Genomic DNA, 19701 nt, shown 5'->3' on the forward strand with positions numbered 1-19701 from the left:
GCTTTTGTTTTTATATACCATGCTGTAAATGGTACTTTGACAGTGAGCCTGTCCCTCACACCATTTTATAAGATTGAGAAAAATACCAGTGGGTCTGTTATTGGCACAGAAGATTTTTGAAAATACACCTTTGAAGAGCAGTGTTAAGCCTGTCGTTCTCTCTTGATCTGCCTTTTAACGCACTTCACATAAATTATTATCCACTATTCCCTTCTCCAGTTTCCTGTTAGGATTTTTGGTCCTGTTTTTTATATGTTCTGAGTTATAGACCACAGGAAAGATGTCTTAAAGGTTCATGGATGAATTCACTCTGGTTTCCTTATTTCATCTAAGAATAGCCACAGCTCCTTTCATGAGAGGATCGTTTTACTTGGTTTGGACCATTGACAGAGTGAGCAAACGTCTGATGTTGTCTGAGAAGCCTGCCTTAGCAGTGGTGATGGCTGCAGCCTGCCCGATGGCGGAGGAGGACTTCCTTGGTGCACTTTGTGTGAGGGGAAGGGACAGTACAGCCTCTGTGTGCGGTGTGTTCTCGAGCCACCTGCATTCGCCTGGTTTCACCGATCTCCCTGCTTTGGAGAAAGCAGCATGTCCCATATGGACTTAATCAAACATGAAAAACTGGGCACCCCTAAACAGACCAAACCGGTCTCCCAGTGGAGGACACTGATACAGTGTAACTTTAAATTCTCTATCACTGGGACTCTGCTTTAAGATCTTGTTTAAATATAATTTCGAGTGTGAGACTGTGGTTATTCATTGATTCCTTTTTCTTCAGTTCTTGAAGTATCTTGGTTTCACTTATGTTTCTTCGTAGAGCCACAGAAAAATAGTAGTTTAGGATTTGAAGCATCTTAAACTCGTTTAGTCTAATCCTCTCATCTTACAGTTACGAAAACAAGCTTGAAAAGGTGAGATTACTTGTCCAAAGGTAGACTGATCTGAGTCCGTGGTCTTCCCCATTACGTTTGGTGGAGTGAGGGGTGGTATGATACCCTTGCGTGATCAGAGGGAGGTAACTTGCCAGAGGTTTGAGGGGAAGTATAGCTTTACTTACTTGGCAAAGGCATTAGAACTCGTTTACCTGCTGCCCTAATTTGTTTTTAGTCACAGAGATAGTCTGAACCCTCTACATATTTTGGTTGAGAAAGTTGAAGCCTGTAGATGGGAACTTAACCCAAGGTTGTAGACTATCAATGTTTTATTCTGTGCTTTAATGTGAGCTGGAACAGTGCTGTCCAGTAAAATAGTATTCTTTTATCTGTGCTCAGTGGGGCTATTTAAATTTAAATTGAGAATTCAGTTCCTTAGTCTTAACTAGCTGTATTGCTGGTACTCATGACTCTGTGTGGCCAGTGGCTTACTGTATTGGACAGCGTAGGTACAGAGTATTTACCTTAAAAAAATTATTATTTTTTTTTTACAACTTTAGAAATGTTGGTGCTGGACACCAGGAGTTATGAGTATGATTAGAATTGCCAGTTAGGAATCAGATTTGTGTTTAAAAGTAGGAGGAGCTTGGGGCAGTGCTTGTGGTTGTGACTTGGGCCTTTCTCCATTCCTGTTTCATCTACTCTTTAGGACGGTAACCAAGAGCCTATTTGAAGGGACTGTCCTTTTTCATCTCTTAGATATCTTGGTTTGCTAGTTGAAAATCCCGTTCCTGGGTTGAGTTTTCAGTGAATACGCTCATTCACCTTCATGTCGCTTAGCATGTTTTCCAGCCTCTGTACTTGGGTTTCACATACTAATCGCTTGGTTACCAAGGTGTCCTGTAGCAGGTTGATGCCTTTCTTGTTCTTGTACTGTGGATTATGGAAGTTTCAGTTTTTACGTCAAATTAAGCTCGGTGTGTAACTGTGGGTGAGCCAGCTAAGCACGGCTTTGGCGGTCGGAACCCTGTCATCTTTTGTACTGTTGCTCTGCCTCTGCACGCTGACATTGTCACAGGCAGAGTTTGTTTTCTGGGCTTTACTTCGGATGCTAATTTACTAATTTATGATTTGGCTCCATTTTAATAGCAACTTGGGTTGGATTGACTTTATGCACAATGGCAGTGATTTGAGTGTCCATTAGGGTGCATAGCCAGACGATGATGTAATCCGATCAGGGGCCAACGTTTTACTTAGAGTACTTTACATTCATGATTTTGCTTTTGAAAGGTGGTAGTATGGATTTACCTTGGGTGTTTATACTTTAAAAAGTAGTCTTTTTGTATTCTTGGTACAGATATTTTTGATTACTGGTTTCAAAGCCTGTATTTTTGCCACAGCTTGTATTAAATTGGTATTTCTGAAATTAGTTGATAGTTACATATATGTGTGTGTGCATATATGTATAATACATATACACAGTTATTATATATATAATATATACTATATATATATAGATAGATAGATAGATGCCTCTGAAGTTATCAAAGGATGTTACTTATTTAGGTTGTTTCTCTCAATTACGAGTGTTTGTATGCTCATTTTTGATGATTTTTGTGGTCAGAATAGGGGGGGGTGTTAATTTATTTTCTGTGTGCTAGGCATTGAGGATAAAATGTTGAATTTTATCAACATTTTATCTCTAAAACTTTATAGAGATGGATTGTCTTCCCATCTCACTATCTTGCATCTTTTTAGACTTGGGTGTTTGGGGAACATGTGTGAGCAGCTTGCAGAAAAAGGATTATTAAAATCCTCATGGGAACGATTGAGCTGGCCTGTCTCGGGAACGATTGAGCCGGCCTGTCTCGGGGACGATCGAGCTGGCCTGTCTCAGGAACGATTGAGGTGGCCTGTCTTGGGAACCATCGAGCTGGCCCGTCTTGGGATCGATTGAGCTGGCCTGTCTCGGGACTTGCTGGTGACAGTAGTTGCTTGCTTCTGTGTGCCCAGGCTCTAGGCTGTTTCACCTGTTTGTAACCGAGAGGTTGTTTTTAGTTGTTTGTGTATGATATGTGATACAAGGAGAACATATTTTCCTGCCTGTTACGTAATAGCTGTAGTTTCCGCTTGTGAATTTGCATCTTTGAAGAATATCAGGGAATTTATATTAAAAATTCATGTAAGAGCACAGAGAGAGGTTATTATTCCTTTTTTCCCCCAAAGTGAGTTAAAAAAAAAATTTCAGTGTTCTTTTGGAGTACGTCCTTTCTTATTGTTCTCAACTACAAAATAGGAGTAATACCTAAGAGGATTGAGAAGCACACGTATAATGCTGGCACAAAGGGTTTGTAAGGGTTAGATGTTCACTCTTGCTGTTCTCAAGTTCTGTGACTAAGCAGGTACATATTTAGTTACTCTTTAGTTGAGAATCTGTTCCTTTGCTGTTTTAGGCTAAACCAGCCCTCATTCTTGACTGATATTTTTATAATTATGTTCTTACATTCTCTTCATTGGCCTTGATCATACTGATTAGTATTGGAAAGAGGAGATCCTTTTTGATAGGGTTATAGTATATGGCTGTTGAGGAAAATGTGGCTCCTTTAAGGAATGATTGGCAAGAAGAAATATAAAAGTAGAAGTATATTATCTTAAAAAAAAGATCTTGTTTTCCCTTTTTTGAGGGGCGCCTCTGGATCCATTTCCTCTGAGAGAATAACGCTACCAGTTGTTAAGCCTGAATGTTTGTGTCCCCGCTCCAAGATTCATAGGTTGAAACCCAATCCTCAGTGTGACGGTTTGGGGGAGTGAGGCCTTGGGGCGATGAGGTCATGAGAGTGCAGCCTTAATGAATGGGCTTGGTGATCCCCGAGGGTTCCCTTACCCGTTCCTGCTGTGTGAGGACCCAGCAGTCACCAGACGATGGACTGCCCAGTCTCAAGAAGTGTGAGAAGTAGAGTTCTGTTGTTTGTAAGTTATGAATGTATGGTATTCTGTTATAACCCAGGAGGACTAAGGCATCAAATGATTCTTGAGTAGCAAATCTCCATTTTCCTCCTCTAGCTTCTGTGACTGTGCAGTTGGTCCCACTGTTCTGGAGCCGTGTCCTTTTCTCATTTTTGTCCTTGCCAGGGTTGGGAACTCTTTTGTCTTCGTTAATCAAACAGTGCTATTCTCATTTCACCTTCACCATCAGCACCATCTTGGTACCCACAGGCTTAAAGCAGAAGTTTTTTCCCCCATTTTACTTCTCTCCATTTATTATTTCACCAAGTCTTGCTTCATTCTTTCTGTAATTTAATTTGCTGCTGTCCATGGCCACCAACACCATATTTAAAATTTTGATTATTTTTATATTAGATTTATAAATTTGTTGAAACAGGAAGGAAGTTTAGAGTTAATTTAGCCCAGCTCCTTTATTTTGTAAATGAAGAAATGGATCCTCAGGTCAGGTGACTTGTCTTAGGTCACACAACTAGTGAGTAGCTGATGTTACAATTCTCTGGTCTCAGCATTTAATGCCGTCTCCCAGTCTAATATTCTTCTTAAAATGTATTTGAAAAAAATTCTTTTGGGGTCAATTTTGCATACCTCCAGTTAAGGGTGAACCAGTTTTAGGAGGTTGGATAGATGACAGCATTTCCTAGGCACCCCTCCCTCTTTTCCCTCTTACCCTGAAGGTAACTGTATTACTTAGAACTCTTTTAGCCCATTAAAAAAAAATACATATTTACCTCCATATGTCTGAAGAGCATTTTGGAAGAGTTCATACTTGTATGCATGCTTGCTGATTTTTTTTCTTTTTAGTTTAGTTTTAAGTTGATTTCCTGCTGTGAAAAGATAGGGCAGATAAGGATTCGCTGCCCCCCACCCCCCACACTGCACCCTCGTCCCTGTCTCTCCAGTATAGTTCTATTGCGATTTTGGTTAAATCAGTATTTATCTGTTATTACTTGGGATGCTGTTTATAGTGTCAAGTGGTACATCACAAATACTTTTTGTAAACAGCTTCTGGTTTTCCTAGGAAATGTTGCCTTTTTTTTTCTTTAATGTATCAATCACTAGTTTAGCCTCAAACTTTCAGCCAGTTATGTATTGAGGTATTCCATCAGCTTAATCGTTTGAAGAAATTTTACCTGCTCCAGACTGGGCTGCTTGCTCTCCCTGCCGGGACCCTGGGAGTTCTCGCCCCTCTTCTTCATCGCCTGTTCTCTGTTGTCGCCTTTGTGGTGCTCTCCCTCTTGTTTAGTGGAGCGCAGTCTCGCAGTTTTCTGTGAGAATGGCTCGGAGGTACATCTTCTGAGACTTCTGTGTGTTCCTTATTGGTAGTTTGGCTGGGGATGGACTTCTGGGTTGGAAATAATTTTCTTTATGTATTGGTCTGCTGATTACACACACACACACACACACACACACACACACACGTACACGTTTATCTTCCTGAGGATGTCAGATAATTTTTTAAGGTACTTTTTTCCTTGTGTAGTCTTTCCTCCATCCTGCATTTTTCTGTCTGTTTTGTTCTCTATCTTTCATGATACAGGTTTTCCTGAGATGTTATCAGAACCTGTGTTTTTCATTCATATTTAAAAGTTACACAACACACAGAGTTGAATTCATACGACAGTTCCATTCTTTCTCAGCTTTGTTCACTGTCTATGAACATAATTTCTCAGATCTTCATTTCTAAATCACATCTTCCACTGTAAGGAACGAGGAGTCCTTGGAGAAATGGGTGATTTCAGAGCTGGGGCATAAAATGTAAAAGTTTAATCTGAAACATGTTGTTATGCAAAGAAATAAGGGAATATTCAAAAAACATGAAAAGTACACATTCCTCTGCTTGAAGGGGTTCCCCTTGGCCAGATCTAGGATAACTTGAGCATCAGAATGAATGGTGATATGGATAAATTAAGAATCTATGAGTCCATACTATTAATGAATTAAAGAATGAGTGGGGAGAAGGCAATATACTTTAGTTATAATGTCAGCTGATAAGTGTAGAAGGAACAGTAGATTTACAAAATAAACAGAATTTTATAACTGTCAATAACAGTTGATTCAGACAAGAATTGCTAGAGGTTAGTAAAGCTATTGGGTGAATGTTTTAAGAATGTAATATCAAACTTTATCTCCATACAGATTATTTACTAGTTAATTACTGAGGGGAAAATGGTTATTTTACAGTGAAGAAATAAGACAAATATCATTTTCACTAAATGATCAAAATCCCAATAATGGGACACATTGATACCATCTTACTACTTATGTGATACTCTAGGAGAAACAAACCTCACTTACCACTTGTGTGGTGTTACTGCCAGAAATTCATACTTTCCTGGGTTCTTCAGAGATGCCGTGAAAGACAGAGAATTGCTGAAGAACTGTTTTAGATGGAGACACAGTGTCAAGTGTGATTCGTGAGCCTGAATTGAGGTGAAGGGGGCTTGCCATCAGGGACATCGTAGAACAGTTGGCAGAAATGGAATGTGAACTATATAGTCTATATGGGACTGTTAATGTGTTAAATTCCTGATTTGGACGTAAGTACTGTGGTTGTATAAGAGAGTCTCCTTGATCTTAGGAAATACCTGGTGAACTATTTAAAGGTAAAGGACATGATGGCTGTAGAAACTCAACTGTTTGGGATGGGAGAAAGCAAAACTGATACAGTGATTAGTTGTGAATCTAGGGGAAGGGTCTGTGGGAGTTTCTTGTTCTGCTCTTGCAACTGTTCTGCAGGTTTACGATGAAAACTTAAAGATGAAAGTAAGGGTGGCTGATTGGAGCCTCCCTTCGTGGGTAGGGGCTCATTGGCTGGGGACTGTTCATCAGAGTGACCGGTTGAGCTCCTTTGGTTGCGAAGTCCCCAGTGTCAGGGTTTTCAGGCCTTTGCTTCTTGAGGTCAGTGATCAGAAGTCATCAGCAGTCTTCCTCCTAGCTGGAAACGGCAGAGCCCGGTAGAAGAGTCTGGAGCGGGTAGGGTGGGGTGGGTGGATGAGTAGGCCTCACTCTGTATTCTTTCTGCAGTTCACAGGGTCCCTCTGTTTCTAGTGGCAAACCCATCCTCAGCTCTGCAGTAGTCACCGTCCTTTCTGGCTTCCTCTTGTCATGTGGGGCTGGGAGGGATGGAAGAAGGCCAAGGGGATTTGGGAATTTAAGTGTTCGTTGAATAACCTTTTTCAGCCAGTGTTCCTTTTGCTTCCTTCCAGCACTCCTCTAATTTTGTTGGTTCTTGGGATATGCCTTTAAAAAACGAGACAAAACACCCGAACAGTTCTCTCACTGTGGTTTTAGAGACATTTCAGTGTATGTTCAGTGCACATTCTTTACCCAGGAGTAATATGAATGCACTTACGTACCACTTCATTCTGTTTTCTGTCTTTTGATCTTGTTTCTCACATTCTCACACTTGGGAGTAACCAGATTTCTTACTATCAATAGTATAGACCCACTCTTTCCTGTAATTAGTCTAAGGGAAAAGACTGAATAATTAACACAGATCTTTTCCCAGAAAAGTCTTACTTTTTACAACTTCATAAGCACCTGGATTTGTGATGCTCTGAGCGTGTTTGAGGGCTGTTTTATCATTTGGCTTCCCTGGGCAGGAGTATGCAGCACATTGGGGCTGGCAGGTCGGTACAGCTCTGCTGGGAGCCTGTGGTTGACCAGCCTGGAAGCGGATGAAGTGGGTGGACTTGACTGGTGGAGAAAAGATTGTAGGTGACTTGAGGGCCCTACAGCTACCCAGAGTTAAGTGCCAGACATGTGGGGCACGTGTGTATTTTGTGGAGTACGTAACTTCATTGGATTTTTAAGGGGCTCTGGAACCCATTCCATGGAGAGTGGTTGTGATGGGACTAGAATTACCTGCAGCATTTAGAAACCCACTCATTACACCAGCACGCTGAGTTAGTCACATCTGAGGACTGTGGAGGTGATGTGTTCTTATGATGTAAAGCAAAAATCTAGGTGATTAGTTAACTTTTTCAAGGTTTTGTTTAGAAAACATTTCACTGGTAAAATGCTTTGTTTTCAGAATCAAGTGTTTTCTTCATAATAAACTAGGCTTTTGTTGATTCATTTTCTTTTAGCAAGTGGTTAGCATTGTTTCTATTATCTTGTTTGAGGGAAAATGTTTAGTTAATCACCCTGTAGTGTGAGTTTTGTGGAACAAAGGCATGAAATGAACAGCATTTATTTTGAGAGGCCTTGTAGACTGCATCCTTATGAGACTTCTGATGAGTATATTGTCCATAGTTTGTGTCTTTTCATGCAGTGTTTAGGTTTAAACAAAGTGCCTTGAAAGACAGTTTAAAGTCCTTCATGTATAGCATCTGGTTAATTCACATTAGAGACAGGATTTGGCTGCAGCTAGTGCTTAAGTGCGGAGAAGACAACGGCACCCCACTCCAGTACTCTTGCCTGGGAAATCCCATGGGCGGAGGAGCCCGGTGGGCTGCAGTCCACGGGGTCGCTAAGAGTTGGACACGACTTCACTTTGACTTTCACTTTTCACTTTCATGCATTGGAGAAAGAAATGGCAACCCACTCCAGTATTCTTGCCTGGAGAATCCCAGGGACAGAGAAGCCTAGTGGGCTGCCGTCTATGGGGTCGCACAGAGTTGGACACGACTGAAGTGACTTTGCAGCAGCAGCAGTGCTTAAGTGACGGAGAAGGCAACGGCACCCCACTCCAGTACTCTTGCCTGGGAAATCCCACGGACGGAGGAGCCTGGTGGGCTGCAGTCCATGGGGTCTCTGAGGGTTGGACACGACTGAGCAACTTCACTTTCACTTTTCACTTTCATGCATTGGAGAAGGAAATGGCAACCCACTCCAGTGTTCTTGCCTGGAGAAGCTCAGGGACGGGGGAGCCTGGTGGGCTGCCGTCTGTGGGGTCGCACTGAGTCGGACACGACTGAAGCAACTTAGCAGCAGCAGCAGCAGCAGCAGTGCTTAAATGAACTTAATGTTTAGCTCACAATTTCTGGTAAGTTACAGTTGTTTAAAGGTATTACATGGGGCTACAAGAGAGTACTGTAAAAATCTGTTTTAGTAATTTAAAATATGATGCCTTTGTTGCTAACTAACCCTGTGTTGAGTGAGAAAGTCATTGATGTTTTCATGAGGTAAAGATAAGCATGTGTGTTTTATTTGTCCCTTCTTACGTCTCTATTTCCGGGTTATTGTTTAGTGTAGGCTAAGAGCTTAGGCAGAAGGATGGCCACGCCTTTCCCTCTTGTTGCGTAGAGACCTTTCAGTTAGCCAGGACTCTTCAGCCCTCTGAGGTTCAGTTGTGTGTGAGGACCTTGTGCCATAACCTTTAGTGGCAGCTCTCATTAGACCGAAAAAGAACGCACTGTGATTTTGGCTCTCTTTCTCTTTATAGGAGAACTTCTGTTCAATGTCCACCATCCTGCTTTATTCCTACTGATCTGCTAATGCAATAAATTGGAAGACAACCATTTCCAGGAGAACCTGTAATGGGCAAGGAGCCACAGAGAAGAAAACATTTCTTTTAATTTTTAAACTTGGTTTGAAAGGTAAGGTCACAATGATTATGAGGAGTTCCTTTCCATGAGTTACATCAAGGAAGGCAGTTTTCTGTTGTGAACCCTGGGGTCTAGGTGGACCCGTCTGGGCCATCTCTTTGAGATGACCTGGTTCTGTGACGCTGTGGTATTTTTAGGAAATTAAATAACAGCCTCTGTAGTTTGCTCTAGGGTCTTGGAATTGGCGGCACCCGTGGGATTCCCAGTTTCTAGAGGACGGGGTTGGGTGGGATCGAGCTGGGCCCTAAGGGCCAGATAAGGCAGCATGCCAGAGCAAGACTGCTCGTAGAAACCCACCTGCCACCCCTTGGGCACCTGGCCCTGTGTGTGTGTTGGGGCTTGGGGGGCTTGTTTTGTGTCATACCAGCCAAGGGACAGCTGGCTTCTAGCCAGCCACCTGACTCTTTTGAGTCTTAATTATTATCACCTTGCAATTCTTTCCTGAAGTTTTTTGTTAAAGACCAGAGATTTTCTTTGCACACTTGACTTTTAGGTCAATTGGCACTTAATAGCAAGTGGCCTGGTAGGACCTTTTGGGGGATGTGCACACATCCTTAATCAGTTTCACTGTTCTTTAGTATCTGGAGGAGCAGGTGGGCATGGACCGTTTAATCATCCACATTTCAGGCTTCAGTGTCTCAGGAGATACTGCAGTGGTTCAGTTGTGACAGGTCTCTGCCTCTAAACCCCAGTGAGTGCCTCAGATTCCTAGGCCGCGAGCCCCTTTGCCTGTGCCCTCGCCCTCCTCCAGCCCTCCGTGAAGGACTCTTCCTCAGCACGCACTTCTGCTTACACAGTGAAGCACCAGCTCTTTCTTAGAGACTATCTTCACATCTCGTTTTGTCCAGCTGCTCTTTATTTATTGGTTTTTGGCTGTGCTGGCTCTTGGTTGCTGTGCAGGCTTTTCTCCAGTTGCCAGGAGCGGGGCCTGCGCTGTGGTGGTGTACAGGCTTCTCATTGCGGTGGCCTGTCTTGTTGCAGATTCTGGGCTCTGGAGCATGGGCTCAGTATCAGTAGTTGCTCAGTTGCTCTGCAGCCTGTGGGATCTTCCTGGATCAGGGATCGAACCCGTGTCTCCTGCATTGGCAGGCAGATTGTTTACTACGGAGCCACCAGGGAAGCCCCTGTTGTGTCCAGCTTTTATCTTCATATTCTTCTTGATACATCCTGGGGGGAAGAATTCCCTTCAGTGAATTCCCATTCACTCTTGGCGCCTTGTCTCATGTGGTTTTGTTTGTTTGGTTGCTTTGTTCAGGGGCCCAGCCCCTTGTCCCTCTGCCCTATAGGTCCTCACTCTGCAGACTTGGGCTCTTCAGTTGCCTGCCTGCCTGCCTGCCGGAGTGGAGAACTCAGTCGAGGGGTCAGCTTTATTAATAAGTCCGGGAGCATGCAGTAATAAACTGATCTGACTGTCTGACTCATTTATAATAAAGAGGATATTTGTAATGCACATGATCATGTTCTGTCTATCCGCTGGTTTGGAGCTGGGGGCAGTGGGAGCAGGGGTACTAATTTCAGAACCCCACAGAGACCTCCAGCTTGAATTCAGTTGGCTATTTTACAGGTTCATCATGTTTTTATGTTTATTGGGCAGTATAAATTATTGGTAACATTTATCCTTTTTTTCTATTGTGATACTGGATCTCAAAAACTAAATCTGTCTGATTAAGCCTTTTTTTTCCCCCGTATGCAAAATTTTACCACCATCAACGTAGCGCATCATGGCAGCAAGAGAGTCAGACCCGACTGAGTGACTGGGCACGCGTGGCGGCCTCTGCTGCACTTTGTAGTGATCTCATCTTTGCTCAGCTTCTCCGACAGTGTTCTGCCTGTAGTTGTTTCACACGGACTGTTCATAGAAGCTAATTCTTCGTCACTTCAGAGTCCTCAAATAAGTGACAACTCCAAGATCTTAAATTCATCAAGAATCAAGGAGGTCATCATTGGCTTCTTTAGCTTGGTAACAAACCAGCTTTGACTGAAGTTTCATTTTCCTTTTTTATGAAGACGTTTCCTGTTAGGAGACGTTGCACTTGATGCTCTCTGGCTGTTGCTGTCTGTGAGCTGGGAACACTGCAGCGGCCGCCTGGTGCACTGGTGCCACATGCAGTGCGTTCCTTCAGCACAGGGATGGTATGATTGCATAATGAACAGTGCTTTGCCCTCTAGTTTCATAACAGAATAGCCCATATCCCATTGTACCTTAAAAACACAACATTTGCAGTCCAGATTTGCTTTTCTTGTTTTGACATGTTGGGTGTGCGCTCGGAATAATAAAACGCGGCAGTGCAGCATACGGCACTTGGGGCCCTGTTGCATTACACCCGAGCCTGCAGTTCGTAGTGCTCAGCTGCAGTGCCTGCGAGTGGCACTGTGGTGACGTGAGGCCTGCGTGTGGTCTCTTGTCGTGACTGCTCAGCCCTGCCCTTCTGGTGTGAGAGCAGCCAGAGGCAGCCTGTAGAGGAGGGCATGGCTGTGTTCCCTTAAAACTGTATGGACACTGAAATTTGAATTTCATAGGATTGGTACAAGTCATGGAATAGCATTTTTTTTGATATCTTCCCCCTGCCCCCCCCAGCCCATTTCCAAACAGTGAAAAGGTAAAAACCATTCTTTGCTCAGGCGCTGTATGAAAAATCTGGCGCATCAGATCCGGCAGTCTCAGTATTGTACCCCAGGGGTCCTAGGTCTCTGGAGTCATTTCACACACTCATGGCAGAAAAAAATTGGAGTGGGAAACGATGTAAACTGAAAAGGTACTATGTTGGTTTTTGCTGTTGGTTGGATTTTTCTGTTTCTTTGTTTTTTGTATGGAGGAACCTTAAGCATGTGGAGTCGCCTCATGGTCTTTCTGCTAGACAGTCTTTTATGAAACCCTGATTCTAGTATGTACCTCTGTTTGTAGAGCCCTTCCTGAGTGCCAGGGACTGTGCTGAGTGCTTTTTACTTTCTTTTCATAACCTTTTATTTTTTTCATATATAGGTACGTAGCTTATGTAGATACGTAGTTGAAAAATCAAATGGTATCACAAGATTTATAACAAAAAATAGCAGTCCTCTGTTTCATCTTGGCCATCCTGTCCTCTCTGCATCCTTGGATTACTCACCAGGGACTGCTCCCTCCATCTCTTAGCTGATTCCTCATCTCTGCTTCCTTCTGCATTTCTGTGTCATATAACCATAGGTAGCAGTTTCTAATCTATTTTACTTTCCAATTAGGAAGATGAAGGTTTAGTTCTTCTTTGCACAGCTGTTTCCCTCTCCATCTCCCAGCATAGTTAAAACACAACTTTGGTTAAGATCAATAGTAGAAGTATGGTATATGTTGTTTGATTCCTAAATCTCTGCCTTACTTTGCAAAATTCCTCTCAACACGGTAACATATATCTGGCAATACATTTCCTTGGACGTCTCCTTTCCAGGGCCCCCACCTCATGGTCTGCTTCACACTGGCTCCTCCTGACGTTGTCTGAGGCTGCACATGTGCCCCTTCTGTACACCCAGTCTTTGCTGCTCGGTGTGGTGGAGCCCTGGCTTCATGGATTCTGTGTCTTCTGCTTGTGGCTTACTGCCAAGCTTTTTCTCCAGTAGCTTCTTGAAGAAATTGTGAACAAATCTTTCTGACCTTCCAGGTCTGAAAATGTTCTTTTCTAGAATTCTTGTTGGGAAAACTGATGTCGTTTTGACTTCCAGTTCTTTTTTAAGTTTTTTCTCACTAGAAAAGTTTAAATATTCTTCTTTTTAAAAAATCTCCAGTACTGTTGACTTTTACACTGTATCTTAAAGGATCTTCTCACATTCAGTGTGATGCCATGTGTAGGTCCTAAGGGGAGAGTCAGCATTTTTATGCGCTGAGAAAAAATTTTTTGGACAAGGGAGGTTGGTGGTGAATTAAAATATGTTCTTCTAAAACTTCTGTTACTTGGACGATGGACTTCCTGAATTGGTTCTCCATTCTCCATCTTTTCATAAATTTGCTGGCTTTCTTCTTGGCTGTTGTTTCCTTTCCTGTCTGTTATTGTTGTTTTACTAGAGCTTCCAGGGGAGTGGAGAATTGTGTGGATTTCAACCCACTAAGCATCTGGAAAGTTGCATAATCCTTTCTATTTTCTTGTTGAGACTCTCTGTCAGCCCAAATGTAGCCGTGCCTTTTATATCAAATAGACTTTGAAAAGAAATTCATGAGGCCGTGTGGCGATCACTTTGTACAGCCTTCCTCTCCAGAACCGGAAGTTGCTCTCTTAGAGGATCCGGGCTTCCAGGGTACCTCCGGCCTTGAGGTCGTGTCCATGTTTCCTCACCTTTAGCGCATTCTATTCCTGCACCTCCTGCTCACAGACGATCTGTCCTTTTCGCTTACTGGCTCATTTTCCCCTTGGGCGCTTTCTGTGATAGTATAAAAGAGCTCAGAGGTATTCAGAGCTAGTTCTTTTTTCCCTCCATGGAGCAGGCCCATCCGTCACCCTGGTCCTTTTTGGGTGCCACGTGTTGGCAGTCTCTTCCTCTGCCCCAGAGCAGGACACCACATTGCTCGATGTGGGCTGATCTGCCCAGGAAAGGCTACGGTGGAGTTAGTAGCTCCCGCGTCCTAGCCATGATTATCTGTGACACATTTTGAGATTACTTGCTTATTACTCACAGCATAATAAAACTTTATGCTGAGCTTATAATTAACTGAAATCTTCGAACTTGTTTAACAGTTTTCTTATGTCTGGCAATCCCCTCACCCCATGGTGTCATATTTTTCAGTTTTTATTTTAAAAGGACTTTGCATTTATCCCTGTTTGGGTTGGTTTCATCATGTCAGAATTTTAAAATACTGACTCACTTGTGTTTTCTGTGCATTTTTGTCAAACTTGGCATCCTGGTCAGTCTACTCTGATAGAGCCACTGGCCACAGTGCTGAGCGCCTCCATTGTTACTACCCACGCTCTTGGGGCTGAGTGCTGTGTGCCAAGTGAATCTTTTCCTGCCTGTGAACACATGCGGGTCCTGCTGATGAGTGAGTCCCGAGAGCCGTGAGGTGACAGGTCAGCCTGCTCCAGGCTGGCCCGGGGCTGGCTTGCGTCCTTGATGACTGCTGCTGGGACCGGCCACTCACCAGCTTTCTCTGGCAGTCTTGTGGCCACATGCTGTGCTGGGAAGAGCGCAGACCTGGGAGTCCACCTTTAATGGAAAGTTGCTGTATTTGGCCTTTTACTGTACTGTGGAATAGCTGGAGGAGACTGTTTTTTGTAAGGGGCCATGAAGACTGTTCACCCTGCCTGTGTCTCATGCTCGGCAAGGAGCTTGGACACCTGTATGGTCGCAGCAGTCCAGGCTGAGACTGCCTCTTCCTGCATGCTCGGCTGCATGCTGGTGAAATATTCCCAGGCAGTGTCGAGATAGCCTCATATATATGCCTGATGATTATACCCATTCTGATGAAAGTTTGCTGGGCAAGGAAGATGTTAGGTTAAAAAAAATGGGCGGCGGGAGGGCTTTGAAATTTGCGACCAATTTACTATTTCTGTCTTCTGTTACAGAATTATAACCAGCTCCAAATTCAGCAGGATAGTTAGCTCACTCTTAATCTGAAACTTGTCTGTCTTTGCTCTTCCTTCAGTGGCATCTCAGTCTCCTAGGATTTGTATCTGATTGGAAAAGGCTGTTCTCTTTGGGCACCTTGTTCGTAGTGGATGATGAATAAAAAAGGGGCTACTTGCTTCAAGTTGGGTGACTCAAAAACTGCATAGAACTGCTCTGCTTTCACTTAGTAAAAGCACGGGTGTGGTGGGTTTTCTGAGTCCCCCCCGTGTTAGTACAGAGTTCTCTTTTTCTGCCCGTGCCACCTTCATACCCTCCTGACTGCTTAGGACTGACTCTCCTCCTTACAGTTTTATTCCGTTTACTCTTTGGCCACGTGGCGTGGCCTGTGGGGTCGTATTAGTCCTCCCACCAGGGATTGAACCCTGGCCCCAGCAACAAAAGCTTCAAGTGCTAATCACTGGACTGCCGGGGAATTCCTGTCCTTACAGTTTTAGATTAGGAACTATTTCCTAATCATTTCAGACGACGGGTGTTCTGGTTGCATCACGTTTCCTCCTGCTCTCCAGTTACGTGTCACTTCTTTCTGATGTTCGAGTCACATTTATTGACAACTCACTTGGTGTCAGAGATTCAGAGAATGCTGGACGCTTAAGATGGAAAACCCTCTACTTGGAACTTTCTGATTTGACTTTTGTCATATTCTCTTCTCTGCACTGTGTCCTCCCTTTGAATTTGCGCGTGTACACACACACACACACACACACACACACCCACACACCCCTCGCCCCAGCAGACGCCTCTGTCCAGCTGGGTTCTCCTTGCCTTTATTGCTCTGGTCTCTGACGAGGCTCCTGGCACAAACCTCATCGCTCTTGTGTCATCCTCATTGCTTGTGTCTTTTCCAGTCCCTTAGTTTTGCTTTAAAAACACACACCCACCTGCACACAACTTGTTCTTGTATGTATAAGTATGTATAAGTCATGCTTCATATCTACTTGTATTGAAGTTTTTGAAGCTGTGAAAGTTGTGCACAGAAATTCATGTTCACTTGAATTTTCATAATGAAAGTTCGTAGAGGAACACTTTAGTGGACCCTGTGACGGAGTGACACTGGGTGTTTTTAATCGGCATTTGGCTATTTAAATAGAAATGAGAAGTGGGCGCTTAAGGTCACACCCTTGCCTGTCCACAGCATCTCAGAGGTGTATTTGGAGTTAGCCCCAGTGTGTGGCTAGGTATTTGCTTTGTGTATTTCCCAGGTGGCTCAGAATTCCAGAGGCAAGCCATAAATCTGATATATAAGTATACAGCTAGGAATTTAAAACATGAAAATTAGGCCTTGGGGGAATTATGATTGAAATTGGAGAGTGGGGGGATAGTTATTTAATGTGAAATCTCTAGGATTTCAGGAAGGGAATACCTTGCTTTTCAAGGAGGCTTTTGCAAGGCCTCGCCATCCTCTGTGAGTTAAGCCCGTCTCTTGGTTACCTGCTCTCTGCCTGGGCTCACCCTCGCCCATGCGTCTTTCCTGTTCAGGATGTGTAAACTCCAGAGCTGCTCTTGTCGCCTTGCTTCGCTTGACTTCTCTGTCTCTGCGAGTGGTGAACAGTGCCTGCGGTGTCCCAGCTCAGCACTTCTGTCTTCAGGACTCCTTGCCCTCGCCCTCATTTCATCCCCCTCTAGGCCTTTGTGGGAATACGATGTGTGTGTGCACCACAGCTTCCGTTTCATCTCCTTTGGTGTTTCCCTCTACTTCTGTTCAGAGTCATCTTTTTCTGTGTACTGTGTTTAATCTTTGCTATCACTACCTTAATGGGTTTCCCAGGTAGCTCAGTGGTAAAGGGATCTGCCTGCCAATGCTGGAGACACAGGAGATGGGAGTTCGATCCCTGGGTCGGGAAGATCCCCTGGAGAAGGCAACCCACTCCAGTATTCTTGCGTACAAACAGAGCTATCTTAATGTACGTTATCTCAGGTAGAACAGCCTGGCTCCCTCCTGCGCTGCACAGCAAGCCTGCCCCACTCTGCTGTGTGTTCCTGCGTGGCTCTTTGAGAACTGGTTGCCTCACCTTCCCTAGTGCCTTCTGTAAAGGCTCTTAATTCTCGTAATCGGGACCTTCTCCCTGCTGTGAGTTCTTCAAGTTACGGGTCTGTCCTCTGAGCTTGCAGGATCACCTACTAAGTCCTACCTGTGTTTTGAGCCCAGCTTAGGCCTCATTTTCATGAAGTCTTTTCTGGCCAGGCTCTTCTCCTGGGAGCTCCCTTTCTGCAGAACAAGCTTGCAGTTTATGCCATTCCTTCCCTGTATCTTCTCTGTTCTCAGTGTGTTGTGCTCTTGAAGAAGGAAGGCAGCATTTATCTTGTTGTTCTTGCATTCCTCAATACAGTGCATAGTAGTGCCTTAAAAGTACTGGCTGGTTAACATAGTGCATGTTAAATGCATTCTGCTCCTTTACTGTTCTCACAACCTGAGGAAGTCCCAGATTAAAACTGGGAAGAGGGTCTGTAACGTCTGCATGGTAGGAACTTGGTTTCTTTTGATGTGTTCTTCGGAAGAAGCAGTTTTGGAGCAAACAAAACGAAGCTGGCCCCGAGTTTGTATTGTCCTCTCCTCTAAAGACATCGTGTTTGCAGCAGTGCTTTGATTCTTTGCTTTGATTAGTCGAGCCTCCAGATAGGGATGAGGAGACAGTTGTGTGAGTTGCGTACCTTTGCTGAGAATGGAGAAGCAGCTACTGGGTAGATGTCCCAGTCCACTGTGGTATTTTTCCTTAGTACTTAACTTAGTAGTCAGAGGCCACGTTACTCCTCTGTTAAGTGTTTCTTCCAGGAAATTACAGCATTTGCCTGCAGCATTGCTGTTGGGGGCAGTTTATCAGTAACGTACTACCTTCAGAGTGACTGTGTCCTCCTGCTTATAGGTACTTTCCTCTCTGTCCTTTGCTGGTGGTATACCTTCCTTGGTGGACAGCGTGAGCAGTCACCCGCCCTTCTTGAATCCAGCCTCCCCCATTTGGCTCTTGTCAGATGCCGCCCAACTCAGTTCCCTGCACACCTGAATCCCAGCCCGGGGTCCCGAGACCCCAGGGGTCTGGACAGTGGCAGCAGCAAGTGAGCCAGTAAGAACAGCTTTGGGGCAGCTCAGCTTGTTCACTCCATCCTGTTCCAGGCTGCTGGTCAACTCTGCCAGCGCTTTGGGGTAGATGTGTCTGTCTGTCTCCATGGGATAATAAGCAAGTTGTTTTGAATCTAAATGGAGGCAGTGAACACTCAGTTTTCTCTTGGACAAGTGGGGAATCCAGTTTTATTTATTTATTTTTAAAATTAATCAAACATTGTTTCCCAATGTGTTTGAGGGATCAAGGCATTTTTTTCCTTGGTATTTCTGAATTAACTTAGAAAATGAAGTGACATTCCCAGAGACATGCACCTATTTTAAAGTTTGGCCAGGTGTATCTTTACCAGGAATGAGCCACTTGTAGCCTTCCTAATTCCAGCTAGCGTCCTCCTTTATCTCATGGTGAAGAATTTAACATTTTACCTTTTATCCCTACGAGTATCCCTAGATTTCACAAGTTAAAAAACAGTTCTAATTTTCTTGTGACTTATTTTTTTGAGTTAAGAATGTCTAAGTTGCTTTATATATATATATATATATATATGTATGTATGTATGTATGTATACACACACACTTGAGAATAAAGATGATTTCTCAGATATGTTTATATTTTAAAAGAAAGGAAAACCATGGCCCATAACCTCTCCTCGCCCACCCCACATTGGCCCTTGTGTGGGAAAAGCAGTTAACTATTGACCTTGGCGGTGGAAGGAGATGGGGAGGCTATTTTAGTACCAGGAGAGAAACTTTGACTCCCAGTTGTAGCAATCACGATTGTAGCTGTCTTGTCCCTTATGGCCACGTGTGACTCTTGACCACCTGAAATGTGGCTGCTCCAAATTATGAAGTGCTATGAAGTGTTGTCAGAACACGTAGAATTTGAAGACTTAGTACCAAAAGAATTACATGTTGAAATAGTAATGTCTAGATAGATGAGGTTCAGTAAATACATTTAAAATTAATTTTACCAGTTTCTTTTTTACTTTTTAGCCGCTTTGCCTAGGCAACGTAATTCTCCCAAAAGAGAGAAGGGGGGAATGAGAGGGTAACAGGTAGGAAGGCTAGGAGTCTCCAAATGGAGGAAATAGACTGCACATGTCAGACATCTTTTATCTCTCTCTTAAGTGGCAGGAGGAGACAAACTATAAGCGTCAGATTTTTGGCTTGCCTGGTAGGTCAGCTGGTAAGGAATCCGCCTGCAATGCGGGAGACCCTGGTTCGATTCCTGGGTTGGGAAGATCCGCTAGAAAAGGGATAGGCTACCTACTCCAGTATTCTTGGGCTTCCCTTATGGCTCAGCTGGTAAAGAATCCACCTGCAATGCAGGAGACCTGGTTTGGACACGACTGAGTGACTTTAAATGTTAAAAAAAAAATTGGGCTAGTAGAACATTTAAACTTGCATAGGACTTCCCTTGTGGCTCAGCTGGTGAAGAATCTGCCCTCCAGTATGGGAGACCTGGGTTCAGTCTCTAGGTTGGGAAGATCCCCTGGAGAAGGGAAAGGCTACCCACTCCAGTATTCTGGCCTAGAGAATTCCAAGGACTGTATAGTCCATGGGATCGCAAAGAGTCGGACATGACTGAGCAACTTTCACTTCACTTTAGGACTCATTGCCGCATAAGTGA

General features: G+C 43.9%; 2 protein-coding genes across 2 annotated transcripts in view; both read left to right on the plus strand.

Annotated features, from left to right (window-relative positions):
* The window catches only part of LOC139180687 (skin secretory protein xP2-like), a 41579-nt gene extending 32166 nt beyond the window's left edge, over positions 1-9413 (plus strand). The window contains exon 5 of the mRNA XM_070782810.1: positions 9265-9413. The gene's annotated coding sequence lies outside the window, so the exon portion shown is untranslated. The remainder of the gene's footprint in view (positions 1-9264) is intronic.
* The window catches only part of PPP6R3 (protein phosphatase 6 regulatory subunit 3), a 125252-nt gene that overhangs the window by 30734 nt on the left and 74817 nt on the right, over positions 1-19701 (plus strand). The gene's annotated exons all lie outside the window — the stretch shown is intronic.

Source organism: Bos indicus, chromosome 29 (genome assembly GCF_029378745.1).
Source record: "Bos indicus isolate NIAB-ARS_2022 breed Sahiwal x Tharparkar chromosome 29, NIAB-ARS_B.indTharparkar_mat_pri_1.0, whole genome shotgun sequence".
NCBI classification, from domain to species: Eukaryota; Metazoa; Chordata; class Mammalia; order Artiodactyla; family Bovidae; genus Bos; species Bos indicus.